The sequence below is a fragment of the Mastigoproctus giganteus genome, chromosome 1 (genome assembly GCF_048544385.1).
Source record: "Mastigoproctus giganteus isolate SK-2022 chromosome 1, ASM4854438v1, whole genome shotgun sequence".
Lineage (NCBI taxonomy): Eukaryota > Metazoa > Arthropoda > Arachnida > Uropygi > Thelyphonidae > Mastigoproctus > Mastigoproctus giganteus.
Genome location: NC_143575.1, coordinates 57851977 through 57871338, shown reverse-complemented (window position 1 = coordinate 57871338; position 19362 = coordinate 57851977). Strand labels below are relative to the sequence as shown.

The 19362-nt window shown below is 34.8% G+C and overlaps 1 protein-coding gene across 9 annotated transcripts in view; it reads left to right on the top strand.

The window, feature by feature from the left end:
* The first annotated feature begins 282 nt into the window (after window positions 1-282).
* The window catches only part of enc (R3H domain containing protein encore), a 702629-nt gene continuing 683549 nt past the window's right edge, over window positions 283-19362 (top strand). For 7 of the 9 annotated variants that reach the window (XM_090373031.1, XM_090373022.1, XM_090373030.1 and 4 more), the window contains exon 1: window positions 285-382. The gene's annotated coding sequence lies outside the window, so the exon portion shown is untranslated. Of the gene's footprint in view, window positions 383-19362 lie in introns of all 9 variants that reach the window. The other 2 variants (XM_090373011.1, XM_090373029.1) reach the window with 2 other exon arrangements.

Here is a 19362-nt window from a genome sequence, read left to right as displayed (position 1 = left end):
TGTTCCTCTGCGTGGTATTTTTTAGAATTAAATCTGCCTTATCTCTTCCGTAAACCTTGGCATGCTTCGAAACATGTAGATTCCAAATGTTTATGTAGTCAATCCGTGTCTTAGGTGGACAAAGGCAGGGAAACTTGTAATTTCCTGGATTTTTTGAAATGTGAATATTTTGAATTCTCTTATGGATCATTGTTGTAGTGCATCACTCTCAGCGCCATCTAGCGTCTTACCTTAAAAAAAAGTGACGTCACATTAGACTTCGAAGAGCAGTATTTTGTACTAACACTGTTTGGTGATGTTAAATTGAACAAGATGGTGGAGTATGAAATTGTTGTGGGTGATGATGTGAAAGCTGATAATATGGAATTATTTGAAATATGATGTAAGTAGGAAGAGATATTGTTATTTTAATTTATTCCCACATTTTTAAATTTTTATGAATGTTTGTCGGATTGATGTGTAACATAAGGTAATTGAAAAACAGTTGGAATGTGTGCTATATATGAGGGATAATGACCGGTTTGATAGATTATTGGTTATTCGATGAGTTGGTATATCATCCCTTTTACCTTTATGTGCACGCGTTTTGTGTGTGTCACACACGCACACAAGATTGGTGATTTTCTGCGTCTCCAACTTCTGATACACGGGTTTGTATGTAGGTGTGTGCGTGATTGACATTTATCTGATGTTGAGAATTTTTCCACCGAGATTATTGAATTCAGCGATTCCGAATTGATGGTAGGCTTCATTGAATTTCGAATAAATTCATTTGGTAATAGCTGATGAAACATGCCATATATGACATGTTTATTTTTATATGAATTTATAATATTCACGTTTTTTTTTTTTGCAACGCGTTTTATTTGTTTTTGCCGAATTATTTGATTGCGTAAGTATTCTTTTTCTCATTTTTTTTTCTTTTTTTTGAAAGAGTTGTCATTTAAATAACACATTTCAAAGGGATGTAAACAAAGTCAGAACATTGATACCGTTATATCATTAGTATTAACGATTATTGCTGCATTGCACATGCTTTACGGCAGTAAGGCATGTATGTCCTCAGGAGAATTTACTTAAGTCTTTTAACCACGAACTGCTTGTAGTTATATTTTACATTGTTCACTTTCTTCCTTTTTTAAAGATAATTTTTAATAAACAATTTTAAGGCATTGTTAACATTTATTTGTTTCGAAGAAGTGTTTTTAATGCCAGGTTGGGATTGTAGGGGTAGTTCAACGTAGCAATAGGCAAAATAAAACAGAGTTGAATTGATCAGGTTAGCATTGCCGGTGAATTCTTTCAGAATTAGAGATATCTGCATATGCAATACTGTGTTATCAAATTTTGAATTATAATTTTCCATAAAAAAAAAGTAAATGAACTTCTGTAAAGTTGTGATGGCAGTATCTATGGAAGCGATTTACTTTTTTTGAGATTTTAAGTGAATTTTTTACTCATATATGCTATTAATAATAATAATACTGTATTGGATTGAAAGAAATTATTTTAGAATTACTTATGAATATAAATGTTTCTAAAATAATCATAAGATGTTTCAAAGAAGTGTTATAAATAAAAGGATTTTTTTTTTATTTCATTTTATTTAATATTATTTTATGATTATTGTTTTGGCATTTGAGTTCACAAATCCATTAACCTTCAAAAGCACTAACTGCAAAAGAGGCAGATTGTCTCAGGAAGTTGTGTAATTTTAGGTTATATTGAGTTGATTTGTAAGTTCTGCATATTATCTACCCTTTGCTTGAATACTTATATTATTATTATTTATTTGTTATTAATTTTTTTGAGTTTAAAGAAGCTTAAAAATAATAAAATAGGTGCAACAGTGGAAAAACTAACATACTGCCAGGTCTGACACCCCGTGGGGACTTGATGGCTGGTTTTGTTTGGTGGTTAGATATGTGGACCATTTGGCAGTCTGGCTGGGGGGATTTATAGTTTCACCTCAGAGCAGCATATTCTGTCATCTTATTTAATTAATATGAATAATTCTTTGTAAATTCAAATAATTCATTTGAATTTACAAAGCAATATTTCAAAATTTTGCAACAGAATTTCAACAGATGGTGTAACAAATTTATTACCTTGAGAATACTAATAAATATGCTTAAATCCCACTTAATTTTCATAGCGATTTCGGAATCGCTTTTTTTTTTAAATTAAGTATCTTTGGAAAAGCCCTTCCAAAAATACTAAATTTATTGGAAAGACAATAAAAAGACAGACATTTATACATTTAATAAAATTCCCATGTGAAGGTGTTCATGCTGTCAATGGATGGTCAAATTTATGACCTAAAATTTACAAAGCAGAAAATAAAGGCAGAAACCAAATCAAAGCACTAGAACAGGACTGGTTTCTTGGAGACTTATCTTCAGCTAGAGCAGAGAGAATAAGAGTCCCATATATGGGACTCTTATTCTTAGTATGTTGGAGTTTGACCATTATAAAAAGGCACCTGGGGTAGATAGAATCTATCCAGTTATATTGAAGGCAGCAGTGAGGGAAGTAAGCAAACCCTTAGCCATAATTATGAGAACATTCTTTAGATTCAGGGAAGGTCCCCATGGACTGGAGATGTGCAAATGTATCCCCAATTCACAAAGGGGGTTCAAAGAGTGAGACAAATAATTATAGACCTGTTAGTTTAACTTCTGTTCTGGGAAAAATAATGGAGTCACTACTTAAAAAAGTGATGCAGGATCGCTTAGACAAGACTGCAGTAATAGTTCAGACACAGCATGGGTTTGTTTAGGGGAAGTCTTGTCTGACTAATTTGATTGGATACAACGATGTGGTCACAAAGGAACTCGATGCAAAAAATAATTTGATATCATATACTTGGATTTCAGAAGAGCTTTTGATACTGTTGCACATGGAAGACTGCTGTACAAATTGGAGTTGTATGGCATTAAGGGCAAGTTGTTGCAGTGGATAAAGGGTTGAGTGGGCCTTGAGTACTGCAAACAGGTCTGGAAGCCTCATTTTAGGAAGGACATAGAGTTGCTAGAACGAGTACAGAGAAGGGCAACAAGATTGGTGAGAGGAAAAATGGGGTCTGTTACCAAGAGTTCTGCCAATTGCAGCATCTGGAGACTAGGCACCTGCGAGGTGATCTGATTGAGGTGTATAAGGCCTTGAATGGTTTGAGCAGGCTCAATGCTGATGGGATACTTCCACTTGCTCAGATTAAGAACCTGAGTGGGCATAGATTCAAATTGAGGAAAGACAGTTGTAGAATAGATGTGCCGAAGTTTGCCTTTAGCCAGTGGGTGGTTTATTGCTGGAACAGACTTCCACCTGTTGTTGTGGAAACAGCTGCTCTACGTGGACTAATGTTATTAGTGGAGTCCCCTGGGGTTTGGTGCCAGGCCCATTGTTGTTTAGATAGTTCTGCCAGTTGCAGCATCTGGAGACTAAGGCACCTGTGAGGTGATCTGATTGAGGTGTATAAGGCCAAGAATTAGGTTAATGTCGAAGTTTGTAGGTGAAGTTGGCAGGGTTGTTAATGACAGTAAAGGCAGTATACTACTGCAACATGATCTATAAAAGTTAGGCAGATGGGCTGAGAAGTGACAACTGAAGTTTAACAGTGACAAATGCAAAGTACTGCATATGGGGTAGCAGTAACTGAAGAGAAACATATCAACTGTGTGGTACTACACTCAGGGAGGTGGAGAATGAAAAAGACATGGGGGTAATTGTGCAGTCAGATATGAAGTTCTCTGAGCAGTGCAGATGGGCTGCCAGAACAGGTCATGGATTTTTGTCAACGATATATAGGAATTTTCTAGTGGAGACAAGGAGGTGATTATTCCTTTGTATAAGGCAATGATCAGGCCACACCTTGCGTACAGGTCTGGAGGCCTCATTTTAGGAAGGATGTGGAGTTGCTAGAATGAGTGCAGAGAAGGGCAAGAAGATTGGTGAGAGGAACAAAGCGATGCTGTTACCAAGAGAGGCTTAAATTCTGCAAGTTGCAGCATCTGGAGACTAGGCACCTGTGATGTGATCTGATTGAGATGTATAAGGCCTTGAATGGTTTGAGCAGGCCCAATGCTGATGGGATACTTCCACTTGCTCAGATTAAGAACCTGAGTGGGCATAGATTCAAATTGAGGAAAGACAGTTGTAGAATAGATGTGCCGAAGTTTGCCTTTGGCCAGCTGGTGGTTTATTGCCCGAACAGACTTCCATCTGTTGTTGTGGAAGTTGATAGCTTAAATAAATTTAAGGCTGAACCAAAAAAACATTTGGAGTGACTGGATGGGTGAAATGGGAAGAGTGTTTTTTTTTTTTTTTTTTTTTGCTAATGCTGTATAAGCTTGCTTTCTTGCATCATACTTCAACTAATGCTAATATCACATAGTGATGTTTGTTTGCAAACACACAGATGTTGGCAGGCAAGACATTGCTTAATCTGTGAAATTTAATTTGTGATAGGCACTAAAGGCAGTACATTTCTTTGGAGAATTTTGTTTTTGAAAAGCGCTTTGAATTTTTTATGTAAGATCAAAGAGCTGATTTTCAAACCTTATCAGTGATAACAGCATTGTCTAGTGGTCAAGCATGAGATATGGAGGTATTGTCATTTGAATGTGTGTGACTGCTAAATATAGTTAACAATTGTATTCATTGTTGAAATGATTAACTGTAAACTCCTTTGACCTAGTGATTGTGCTTCAATGTAAACAGAACATTTAGAGGCTGCCATAGCCAAGTGATCAAGCTTGAGGGTACAGAAGTACATGTGAGTGACTGTGGTTCAAGACAAGGTGACTGCTGAATATTGATAATGTTCTCATATTCTCTCTTATCTTGTAAACTTCTTGAACCTTATGTGGTAAACCCAGAATATAAACAGAAAATTTATTATTTTAATTGCATTATGGCTTGTTTTGAATGTTGATTTAATTCTGTCTGTGAATATCTTGCCAAAACTTATAATTATGGTAGTGTTTATTTATTTATTTTTACTGAACTGACTGTTGTACTTCCAGTGTATATAAGTGATGAGCATAATTGGTTATTCCACTTTTAACAAATCATTTGATTATATTCATATCGTTTTAATGATTCATTTGCTTATGGCAAATCATTCAATATGACATTCAGTTATATCATTTGAATGATATCGTCAAATCATTTCATATGATCTTATCATTCGGTTACTTCATTTGATCATGCCATTTGGTTATTTCATTTGATTATTTTATTCAATTTAATTATTTGAACAGTGTAACCAAATTATATCATTCAGTTACATCATTTGGTTATTTTATTCAGTTATATCACTTGAATAATGTAATCAAAGGATTGGTAGTTAGTAACTGATAATCATCTGATTATTGAAATCTCTTGATTAGTTATCATTCAATTATGGAAATCATTGAATTATGCCCACTGCTAATCTATACATGACAGTCTGTCTGACATCGATAGTAGAATCAGTGTTATTATTAATATCGTGTACCTTGGGAATACTGAGTCCCTATTTCAAACTAATGATTCAAGATTACCATACGAACTACATACCAATTGTACATCAGTACCTTTTAAAAACCTGTTTTTAATTTTTCGATGCTCACATGGCATCTGATAGAGCCACCTTTTTAAAATTTTTGTATTATTTTTTAAATTTGAAATTAAGTCAGATCCTCTCTTGTCCCATCAGTATTTTTTAAATAATTATACAGTATTTACTGTTTTTATTTCGATTTACTATGAATTATGAGAAATCAGTCTTTTTTTGGAATTTAACATATACTAGGAAAGCGGTAGCATCTGTGATTATTGTATATCCATCTTTCATACTGACGTGGCATTTGTGAGCGCCTACTGTAGAGCTTTCATTTTGTGAGCACTGAAGAAACTAAATGTGAACAGCTGACAAAAATCCAGATGTGTGTCTGTTGCATTTGCCAGATTTCATGCGGGTATTTGTGTTTCAATTTGGAGGAATGAATGACCTTGAAAATTCTAAGAAATATGATAAAAATATTGATTTCTCATTATTTTTAAGGCGCCTCCGTAGCCAGGTGGGAAGGAGCAGCAGTGCGTAGCACACGCTTCTTGATTAGACCGGGATTCGAGCCTGTGACCACCAAATACGGAGGATGCGGAAAGGTCAGGGAATGACCACCGCATATCACGGAGCAATATGGCCTTAGTTGCTAATGCTCCTAAAAATCAAATAACAACAACATCATTATTTTTATTTGATATTTTGTAATTGAGTGTAACAAATAATAATTAATAAACAAATTTTCAGTTTACTAAAAAGCTAAAATTTTTTTTTGCTTTTTTAGCTAAAATAATCATTACTGTCATTAACAACTCTGCCAGCCGTTGTATCATTCACAAACTTGGACATTAAGCCTGATATACTTTCGTCAATATCATTGATAAATGTAGAAAACAACAATGAGCTCAACACCGAAACACTAATAACATTAGTCCATGAAGAGCAGTGTCCATTGATAACCGCTCTGTCTTCTCCCACTCAACCATCCCTTTATTCATTGCAGCAACTTGCCCTTAATGCCACACTGCTCCAATTTGAACATCAGTCTTTTATGTGCAACAGTATCAAAAGCTTTCCTGAAATCAAAGTATATAAAATTATTTTTTGCATACAGTTCCTTTGTGTCCACATCATGGTATCTAATCAAATTGGTTAGACAAAATTTCCCATTAACAAACCCATGCTATGCCTAAACTATAACTGCAGTCTTGTCTAGATGATCATGCATTGCTTCTTTAAGCAGGCTCCATTATTTTCCCTGGAACAGAAGTTAAACTGACAGGTGTGTAATTACTCATGTCACCCTTTGTCCCACCTTGTGAATTGGGGATACATTTGCACATCTCCAGTCCGTGGGGACCTCCCCTGAGTCCATAGATGCTCTCACAATTATGGCTAAGGGTTTGCTTACTTTCTTTGCTGCCTCTCCTTAATGTAACTGGATAGATCCCATCCACCTCAGATGCCTTTCTTATGTTTAACTTCAACAATTTCTCCTCCACTTTCCTCTCATTTATTATAAAATCGTTTAGATCCCTGTTAGAGTGTGATAAACTTCTGGCCTCCACTTCCCTACAGAATTCCTGATGTGTGAATGTAGATGCAAATTACTCATTCAGTTTGTCAGCTACTTGAGCAGGATCATTAACAGTCGATCCTTTGATATAAATTGGACCAATCTGATTCATCCCCTTCCTTTTAGAGTTTACATAAGTAAAGAAGGCTTTAGGCAGATCAGTCCCTGATCACCTTCCTCCCTCACGAAAATATGTCCTCTCCACTTTTTCTTAAAATTCACGAATCACTTTTTGCCAAACTGTAGGAGGGATTCCTTTTGTCTACTACTTTTCTCATACACATGTGTGCATTTGCTATGGCAATGTCCGTAATAAATGCTACATTGCATTTACTATGAGAAAATACGAAAGTTTACTGTACCACCTAACTTTTTCTGAGGCACTCATATGGTTTTATTTTTTGATCCAACTTGTTCACTCCTCCAATGGTGCAATTGTATTAAATTATGGTATTTCTTCACTACTTCTTTTGTCTTTCTCTCAGTTTTTGCAATATCATTTATTGTTCCTTTGGATTGTAGATAGCATTGAGACATCCTTTTTTTGTCACGCCACTTTGTTGCTGATAAGTTGCCTGATGTCACGCCACTTTGTTGCTGATAAGTTGCCTGTAACAAAGAAGCATCTCTTTTCTCCACTTTTGCAGATAGTCCCTTGGTATTTCTTTTCTTAACAGATTTACAGTTCCACATGCTGCAAACCCATATATTGTTGCAATTCTTGAAATAGTGTGGGACTTGTGAACCACCTGTCCACGAAAACACTGTAGCCTATATGTATTAATTCTGGACAAATCACAAGTTTTGTAATCAATGAATGGCTGACAGGCTTCAGTGGCACATCCCCTTGTCTCTCTTCTATTTGACCACTATATACAAAAAAGTCCAGCTATTCTTGTGAAGAGCATAAGGGATTTAATGAACAGAAATTTTCTGCTCTGACATACAGGTTCTGAATGAAGAGTACAGCAATTTCAAGACCAACCTAATTTTTCTCAGCCGATCCACATTGTTGTTATTGGTTATAGATACCAAAGCAGCACCTGGAACCTCTTCATGGACATAGTATTTGCAATATGAGGTACTGCATACAGTCCCTTATCCAGTACAGCTTTATTTCTGGTTTGTGAATTATACCCATCATTAAATTAGAGCAATAAAAGGTCTTATATTTTCTTTATATGTATCCTTCCACAATCTTATTCTTGCATTTGAACTTGCACCTGAAGCAGCTGCATCATCAAGACTTTTGTGCATACCTACTTTAGTGAAAAGGAAACTTTAGTGAATGGCTGAAAAAAAAACTCTTGCAAAATGCAGATGGTGATATTGTCTTTAAGGGATTAAAGCCAGAGGACTTTTAGACTATGTTGAGGGCAGCTGGAGAGACTGAAATAATGCAAGAAAGTAACTCAAGATTGGCTTGAACTGGAAGTGGAGATCCTGGATTTCAGCTTCTAACAGAGGAAGAAATTGCTGCAGATGTTAAATATTCTGCTATGGAAGAACCAGATAACGAACTAGATGAACTACAAGAATATACAATTAAGAAGAAACTTCTTAGCTCTTCAAGAGATGGTATTGATGCAGTAATCAATTATGTGGACTTCAACAAATCAAAAATTGTAGTGGTATTATGAACACCTAAGAATTGTGAGGGAGATCCTAATTAAAGAACAGCAGCAGAGGTTTGTTTAGACAAAACTGTACAGTTTCTTCAAACTGTACAGTTTGAACTGTACTGTACTGCATCAATACCATCTCTTCAAGAGATGGTATTGATGCAGTAATCAATTATGTGGACTTCAACAAATCAAAAATTGTAGTGGTATTATGAACACCTAAGAATTGTGAGGGAGATCCTAATTAAAGAACAGCAGCAGAGGTTTGTTTAGACAAAACTGTACAGTTTCTTCAAACCTGCATTAGTTTTTAATGCAGGTTTGAAGAAACATTCATGAATTTACATTAAAAAAAAAAGTACAACTTCTGAGTCTTCTATCGATGGATAAATGTATTGGTTTTTTTTAGTTTTTAAATAAAAGCTCTGCAGTGATATTTATTTATTTTCATCAGCATTACCTATACCATTAAATTTTTTCTAAGTTTTTTTTTTTTTTTTCATCTTTTGCTTCACTAATCCCTACTATTGCTTAATCCGGATGACCCCGCCCCCAGTAAATCTGGATTAGCAAGGGTTTACTGTACTTAGATTTTCAATACTGCTATGCAGATTGGAATATTGTGGCATTAGGTGCAAGTTACTGCTATGGATAAAAGGATAGCTGAGTAGAAGGCAGATGGTTGTTATAAGTGGGCACCACTCTTGCACTGATGTTATTATTGGCATCCCTCAGAGTTCAATGCTTGGCACCTTACTGTTTTCAATATTTATAAATGATATGATATAGTACTTCATGTATGACTGTTATATAAATTGGAGCAGTGTGGCATTGAGGGAATTTACTAGGGCTTGCAAACCGGTTTTATAAACTGGTTAAATCCGGTTTTCATATTGAGTTGTTAAAACCGAAACCGAGCTTCAAAAACCGGATTCGAATATTTTTTTAGTTAGCCCTCGAATATAGTTTTTTGTTACGCACATTTTCTTTTGTTTGTTCGTTTGTCTGGATCGTTCAACTGCTTTGTTTTAAACATGTTTTTATTTTATTTTATTTTATGTTTAGGTACGAATCTCATGGGCAAGTGGCCTAAATCTAGGAGGGGTACCTTTTATCTTCCCACCTGTATCATGGCACGATGCAGGTGTACTCATTTACGACTGAGTGAGTTGTGGAACGCGCCTTATTGATGGTTACCCACTAGAAACAGATCGCTGAATATTGCATCAAATTTCAATCGTAGAAAGTTTTTTGCTTCTTTATTCCTATTAAATTTGCGATCAAATGTTCTACAAAAAGCAGCTTCACCAAATTTAGCTTTTATGTAATTTTGAAAATTACAATAGATTTAATTGGGGAAAAAAAATTGCAAGTAAATAAATAAAAAATTTCTTTCGTGAAAATTTTGAAACTTGCCTCGTTTAGACTCTTCATTCATTGCTTGCGGGAGTGACGCATAGTATTGTGCCTTTGTTATCTTCAATATTTTTATTTAAAATTGTCGGTGATATAAATTCCTACTAATTAATATTTATTACTCTTAATATGTCTAAGATGAAATCAAATGTATGGAATTATTTTGCTCAAAAAAGTAAAGATGAAGCACAATGTTCGAAATGTCGGAAGATAATGAAGTCGTCTGGAGGATCTACATCATCTTTGATGTTGCATTTAAAGAAAATGCATCAGATTGACATTAAACAAGATAACAGTGAACCTCCCGTAAAATGGTAAGAACATTAGAAAACTTTATCGTTAAAAAAATCTATGGAAGAAGATTTCAAAATTAGCTGCTTTAGATGGATTTTCTGTTAATTCAATTGCCAAGAGTGAGTTTATACAATCAAGCCTTCACCTTCAGAGAAATAAATACGATAAATTACCACCAGCCTCAGTGAATGGAATTAAAAATATGGTTCTGAATTATTATAAAACTAAAGAAGAACTCATTCAGCATTTCAAAAATTCATTGGTTTTGGGTGCACGGTATTCATTGATGAATATAAAAAAAAAAAAAAAAAAATGAATATACGTCAATACAAAATAAAATGTATATGAATATAAATGTGCATTCAAAAGACAATCATTGGTCGTTAGGTCTTATTGAGATTAATGGTTCACTTGATAGCAGAAGAACTGAGCAAATTGTGAATGGACGCTTGAAGGGATTTGGTTTGAACTTGGATGAGGATATTGTTGCCTGCACCACTGATGAAGCAGCAATGATGATTAAGTTTGGCAAGCAAATTATATGGGCTATACAATGTATAGCCCATTGTATACATCTGTCAGTTATAGATGTGGTAGATGACTTTCATCAACCGGTGAAATACTACCACTTTGCTTATTGGAGGCTTGAAGTGGTGAAACCCATGTTTAGTCTCTAGAGCAAAGTTTCCGGCATCCCCCCCCCAGAGGCGGATTTAACGGCGGGCGCACCGGGCACGCGCCCTGGGCCCCGACTTAAGAAGGACCCACGCAAAACCCCAACAAATTAGTTGAACTAATATGTTCAACTATTAGTTCAAAACTTTGTGATTATTATTATGCTATTATTAATTATATTATACATATATTATATTCAATTTTTTTGGAAATAAAACATTAATAGTACATAATATTTTTTATTTATTTAAAAAAATGGTTAACATGTATTTTTATTTTCCCTGTCTCTCTTTTTTTTTTAAGGGCCCCAATATTTTCTTCTGCACCCGGGGCCTCAACCGATCTTAGTCCGCTATTGCCCCCCCCCCCCCATACTTCTCCTTCAACCCCTGCACGGTACTAAGTACTATAGGTTTTGATACCTTTCGTGTTTGGGGTTTTCATAAAAAAAAAAAAAAAAAAAAGATGTACTTTATGAAAAAGCAATCAATTATGGGGCCACAGTCTCTGAGTCTCCCAAAGACAATGAAGAAAATGAAAATAATGAAGAAAGTAGTGATAATGAAGAAGTTCAAGAAAGACAGCAAGGCATGCTTTATCAAACCGACTTTACCAATGAGCTCATTTATTTCTTCAATCCAATGGCCAATATTGCACAAACTATTAACAAAGTCAGAAAAATTTGCAAGCTTTTTCGAAAATCGCCTACCAAAAATGACATTACAAAATTTTGTTAAAGCAAACTTTAATGGGAAAGAATATAATTATATATATATTATATGATAAAGAATATATATATTATATATTATAAAATATTAATATATATTATATATTATAAAGAATATATTATATGATTGAGAGATTTTTGAAATTGAAAAATTGCATTCCAAATGCTCTATATGCAGTACTGTCAACTGAAGCTGTGTCTGACGATGACTGGAAAACACTTGAATTTCTATGTGAAACTTTGCGACCAGTTGAAATGATTCTGAAGGCCATAACCTCAGAAGATACAGACTTACTTAAAGCAGAGTCTTCAATAGAATTTCTGCTTGCTAAGCTTGATACAGCAGAAAACCCATTTGCTTTAAAGTTTCACCAAAGCCTTTTGCAGCATTACAATGCAAGACGAAATTGCCAAACTGTGGCTTTGCTGAGCTATCTACACAACCCCAAAAAGTTTAGGAAAGAAGATTCAGGTTCAAGAACTTTTGATTTTCCAAGTAAGCAAGTTTTGAAAAAGGATGCTGAAGAGATTTATCAGAGATTACTTGCAAAACATTCCGAAGGAGTCTTAGCGTTGAATGAAGAAACTGAAAATAAACGAACTGTTCTTTTAGAAGAAAACAAAGACTCGTCTAGTTCCGATGTTGGAGATACACTCATGAGAGAGTATGATAGTGTAATAAAGAGATTAACTGAAGAGCCTTCAAAATATCCGAGTGAATTGGAAATCAGCAAAGAATTTAAAATTTTGGAGGCAACTAGCAGTATAAATGAAAAGCTGGAGAAAGTTTATAGAGCACTGCTGACCATTAAACCAACAAGTGTCCAATCTGAGAGAGTGTTTTCGATCACTGGTCTCTTTAACACAAAAATAAGGTCAAGTCTATCAGGAAAAATGCTTAATATACTGTGTTTTTTAAAGGATCATTTTCAGAAAAAAATCTGAGCAATAAATAGTAAAGTAATTTCCCCAAGCTGTTTTTTTTCACTTTATTTATTTATCATTATTATTATAGGGCTTATTATTTTTTTGTTTACTATACGAGAGTATAGTTTTTATTCAAAGGATTTGAATACAATTTGTAATTTTGTATAATCTCAAGCTGGTTACCTTTTTGGAGCATTTTAATTTTTTTATCTTTTTTTTATTATAAGAGGTGATAGATTTTGTTTAAAATATTTGATTACGATTTGTACAATCTACCCAAGATAAAATAAATACCTGTGTTATAAGCTTTTAATTATTTTCCCTAAGTCTGAGAAAATCGGTTTTAAAACCACTTTTAAGAGTAAACTTCGATTAAACTCGATTTTGAAATTTCTCGGTTTTATGCAAGCCCTAGAATTTACCTATGGATAAAAGGATAGTAAAGTGTAAGAGACAGAGTAAATCTGGATTATAAATGGACACTGCTCTTCTTGGACTAATGTTATTCCTATAGTTCCTTGGTAGTCAGTGCCCAGATCCTTATCATTTTCAATATCATTTATTAGTGATATTGATGAAGGCATATCAAACTTAAGGTTGGCAGGGTCGTTAATGACAGGAATCAAGACATACCGCTACAGCAAGACTAGAAAAATTAGGCAAATGGACTGAGAAGTGGTATTTTAATATTGACACACACACACACACACATATATATATACTTGTTAATTTTATGTTTTATGCACTTTAAAGGAATAAACTTTCAGTTGTATTGTGGTTATAGATATGTGGCATTAATGCTATTGTAAAAGTTATCAATTAAACATTATATGCAAATTGTTTGAATTAGGGCATGATCCTATTTATGTTTGGGTTTGTGTATGTTGTGTAATTTATATTTTGGGTGGAAGGCATTTCAGGCATTATGGCCTAACGGTGCTGCTTTGCAATTTGGTGTATTAGCAGATGCTGGTTCGTCTAAAGATCTTGTTAAATTAAATTAAAAAGCAGTTTTAAAAGGATTATAAAAAGTTAGAGGAAATGGAAAAATTAATATAAGATAAAGCTAAAAGATTATAAAAACAATTTGAAAAAGGAATAAAAAGTTTGAGAAGAAGAAGAAAGGAAATAATTTGAGAAGAAGAAGAAAGGAAATAATTAGAGAAGAAGGAAAAAGGGGAAAAAAATTACATTCATCCACTTGGCCATCTCTCTGCTACTTTGTCAGGGCTTTGAGTGAACAGATAGCCATATTAAATGAATGTCTCATGCATACTGTTTCTGTAGTCCCAATAACAGTTTTACTAAAAAGCATTATCCATTTTTAGTTTTGTATATCCTAATTATAATAAAATGTAATTGAAATTAAATTTAATTTAATAAATTTACTTTAGATTGATATTTATAGCAAACTGGGATTAGGATCCAAAGGGTATGCATCAGTATAAAGTACAGTAGTACCAGGTGGTTATAAAATAAGTTTCCCAATTCAGGAAACCCTTGTGTCAAAACGGTTAGAGATAGCGTTGTGAAAATCAGTGGGTATGTCATTTAGGGTATGGGGAAGCAATATGTAGAAGAAAAAAAATTAGTTAATTTTTGCCACGAGGGGAGAAATTGGCACTGTAAACATGAGATGGAATACTTAATTTAGGATTAGATTTTAATTTCAGAACTTAGAAATCTACAGATATTGTTCTATGTGCTTTCCTTCACTTGAGATGGCATTCCGAAAACGGAGAATTGCGTGCAACACACTTTCGCATAGCATCTCATTGGGGATGTTGGCTACATGCTTCTTAATGCTTGCTTTCAAATTGACAAGCGTCTATATGCTGCCACGGTAAACTGTCTTCCAGGTATTTCCTTAGCTCGAAATCATAGGTATTGAGATCTGGTGATCGGGCTGGCCAGAACTGTGGAATGTCTCTAGAAATGATGCGATCATTTCTGAATGTTGAAAGGAGCAGTTCCTTCACTTGTCGACCAATGTTGGGAGGGGCATCATCTTGCATGAACGCTATAGTCTCCAAGCATTGCCTTTCTTGCAGAGCGGGAATAACGTGATCTCTTAGAAGATTGCGGTACCGTGCACCAGTTACCGTACACCTTAAGGGGCCATGAGGTGTAGACTCTTCAAAGAAAAATGGTCCGATTATAAACTCTGCTGTGAATCCACAGCAGAGTTTATAATGTATAGACTTTGTAGTGGTCTTTCATGCACAGCAGATGGACGAGAATTCCCCATATTCGGCAATTTTGTGCATTTACAGCCCCACGAAGAGTGAAATGTGCCTCATCAGACCAAGAGATCATTCGAGTCCATGTATCGTCAAGTTCCATACAAGCCAGAAATCGTAGAGCAAAGTCTGTTCGTTGTTGCTGATCAAGACTTTAGTTCTTGTACAGGAACCAGCCTAAAATTATTTGAAGCACTTTACGTACAGTAGACCAACAAAGGTTCAAGTCTTTTGACACACACCTCTGGCACTACTGACTGGTAGTGTTTTGCATTCTGATCTGGAGGCCATTTCAACCACCACTACCTTCGTTCCGATACGTGTCGTCCCCTGCCTGGAATTACACCTAACTCTCTGGTCGTTTCAAAATTAGTTTTCGTAGCCTCACTGCCGTCAAAGGTGCTTTACGCAAACCTTTGTAAGTTTCTGTTATTCACCTAGTGCAGCATTAGCGTTACTATTATTCTGGTAGAACAGTTTACTAAAGGAGCAAGTTCCTTTTTTTGTTAGAGCCAAAATGGTTATTGACGGTGGCATTGGCCTTTCTGCTTTTATCTAAAAGGATGTCATTTGCATAAGCAGTGTGTCTTGAAGTAAATGACAACTTTTACGTATGTGCAGTGCCGTTTTACCCTGATGGTGGAAATTTGAACTAATTTTTTTTATTCTACAAATTGCTTCCCCATACCCTAAATGACATACCCACCGATTTTCACAGTGCTAACTGTAACTGTTTTGACACTAGGGTCTCCTGAATAGGAAAACTTATTTTATAACCACCTGGTATTTACCTGTGATCATTGTGGAATGTCAGTCTGTGTCCAAAATTTATAGGTTGCTGGGGTGTCATCCGGCCTTAATTTTCTGGTCCGGCTGCAATTATAATTTATCTAATTCTGGGTGTTCCCAACTCTGTGTTAAGGATGGGTGAATGGTAATTTTTGGGTATTAACAGGTAATTTAAATTGCAACTATTAAACTTGTAAAAGTTCCAGAAGGGTATTTTTGAGGTGGATGGAATTAGAGGTAAATACACAGAAGAATAAAATGAAATTATAATACAATTATAAAACTAATTTATAATGGAACATTAATACTAATTTGCAGTGCTTTTTTTGTGACGGTACGGCGTACCGGCACCTTTATTAACACACACCTCTGGCACAGTGACGCGTGACATTTGAATGCAATGCACTTTGAAATTTATAATATTCGTAAATTTTTTCACATATTTACCTACTATTCAAATAAGCTTAAAATGATTTAACTAAATTTGCATTTTTTACTGTCTATTGTTAAGATATTTTCTATATAAAACTGTATAACCATTTTTATAATTCTAAATTACTCAGTTGGACCTCTGTTTAATTATTTTGAATTCCCCTTGGAAGTTACATTTAAAATAGTTTCGGTTAAGGGAAGAAAATTTTCACATAGCGAACTGTTCGCATTTCTGGCCTTCAGGCAATTAGTTCTGCTGCACGAATTAAGAGAGCTAAAGTGATGAGTATTGTATAACTTAGCAGTACCTGGTAAAACCTATCCGACCACCTGTCCTACATACGGAGAAGTTGCACTGGTCAAGAGTGAGCAAGCAGATCAAGGGGTATTGCCAATGGGCTCTGGCCCACCTTCTGCTGCAGTGGTGTCCAACCTTTTCCAGTACCCGGGCTATATTCAAAAAAATTCAAAGTTTCTTTAGTGTGTTACATTTTCAATATCTTGTTGCATGTAAAAGTAAAATTGAAAATATTCAAAAATTTAATTAAGTACAATACACAATTACATTTACTGAACAAAACATTTAATGAGAAAAATTTTTTGATAATAAAATTTAAAATGCTGTTTTAGTTCACTTTCCTCGCGGGTCGTAGGTTGGACACCTCTGTGAATCAACTGTAAGCGCCCCAGTCGAGAATTAGAAAAGTGATTTTCTTTTACCCCACAAATAATCATCTGTTATTTCGCGGAAGTGCTTTATCCACATTTTTCCGAAAACTTTCCCTATCTCTGTTTACACTTTACTTTACCTGAATATCCGAATGATACCGATATTTTGGACAGTTTCAAAAAAAGGAAAGAAAAAAAAATTAATTTAAGAACTAGTGACAATGACGAGAGAAGGAAAACGAGGACAACGAAGGTATTAAACCTTCTAAACACGAATTGTTGCATTTGGTGAAAATGAAGTTAGAAATTGTCAGTTAGGGTTAAATGCAATTCATGGATACCTAATTGATAAGAAGGTTTCTGAAGAATTGAAGCATTTGATGAACGCTCTGAGTACGATAACAATTTCACCGAGTGAATATGAACGAGGATTTTCAGAAATAAATTGGTCTTGGCGCATTATAGCCTTAGTAGCTAATGCGCCAATAAAACCAAAACCAAATCAGAAATAAATCTGATCGCCAACCGGCACTTCGTTGATAACAAAAACAGTTTCGTCACTACTGTTTCTTAAAATTATGGGCCGTCCGCTGACCTGCTGCGATCCAGCAAAATATGTCGATTCGTGGCTGCTTTGGAAACATCATTCAGCAACCGATACAAAGAGCAGGAAAAGAAGTCAGCATAGGGTGTTGGATGAGAACTTAATAAAAATTTGGAATATTCTACAAAAACTTTATTATGAAATTATTTTTACTTATTTTTTTATATACTTGAATAATAAATTTATGCTTAATAAACTGTGTTAATATACTCAATTTCTTGTTCTTATTCTAAAAAAAAAAAAAAAAAATTACTACTAAAGTAACAATATTTGGGGGGGGGGGGATTAGAGTACTTTTCATATCCTTTTAATTTTCAATTTTTCCTGATAGCAAAGAATGAGTACCGGCACCTATTTTTTTATAAAAAAAAAACACTGGGCAAAGACTGGTATATAACCTTTCTACAGAATAACAGCCAACTTATGCCCAGTTTGATAACTACAGCAGGCCCTTGTTATAACGTGGTTCACTCTGTGCTGATTCGCTATAACGCTGTTCTTATATTACAACCCATATCTCACTTTAATGCTGCCACAACTCACTATAACGCTCTTTTACCAGTGTACAGATTTTGGCATGTTTAACGAAAATGTTTCATCTGATGTAGTTTGATAGCTTGAAAATGAATAGCAGAACAGCATTAAAAAGTTTCCCACGCCGACTTGTGAAATTTTCTTCCATGCTAATTTAATTGCAGTATGGTGGCTTGTTATGTAGTTCCGAGATCAACATTTTAAAAAATTATTATCAAGCATATTGCTTGTAATATTTGCGTTATCTGAAGTCTAGTCATCACTTAGTACAGTGTTAGGTAATGGACAGTTTACTTGAACATTGTATACTAATTAATTCAACGCAGTTACATTTTCGAAGATGAATAATGGTGGATAAGAATTAAAAAGCAACAATGTCTGGACGCGGTACGAAGCCCACTAAGGTAAGAAAAAGATTTGAATTTGAAAATTAAATTATACTTTTTGAAGTGAATTGATTCCGTTCAACCACAAGTAGATGTGTGCAATCATTTAGGACTGGCAGATTCAACTGTAAGAACAATTATAAAAAATAAAGAATTAATTTTAGCAATGGGAAAGACAGCTGTTCCACTGCAAACAGTTAATTAGCTATGGCTAAGCCGGCTATTATAATTGAAATGGAGACTTCTAAATTTTATTGAAGTAATATCCAACGCATAATTCCGTTAAGTTAAATATTATTAAATAAAAAGTGATTAGCCTATATGATGATCTGGAGAAAGCTCACCTTAAAAAAAAAAAAGAAAAGTGGAACCATTTAAAGCTAGTAAGGGCTGGTTCGATTGATTTAAAATTCAGGGAGAAGCCATAAGTGAAGATCAAGAAGGAGCTGAAACTTTCAAAAAGAACTTCTTAAAATTATTGAAGAGGTGTTATATTTCTCAACAAGTTTTTAACAGGCGCCTCCATAGCCAAGTGGGAAGGAGCAGCAGGAGGGAAAGCACACGCTTCTTGATTAAACTGGTTTTCGAGCCTGTCACCACCAAATACGGAGGATGCGGAAAGGTCAGGGAATGACCACTGCATATCCCAGAGCAATATGGCCTTAGTTGCTAATGCTCCTAAAAACCAAATAACAAACAAACAACAAACAAGTTTTTAACATAGATGAAACTGGACTTTTTTTGGAAACAAATTCCTAAAAGAAGTTTCATATCGAAAGAAGAAAAAAAACATGCCAGGCTTCAAAGCGGTGAAAGATCGGTTGACTTTATTGCTGAATGGTAACACGGCGGGGGAATTTAAAGTGAAACCCCTTTTAGTTTACCAGGAAGAGGGACAAAGTACAACTCAAAATCAACCAAAG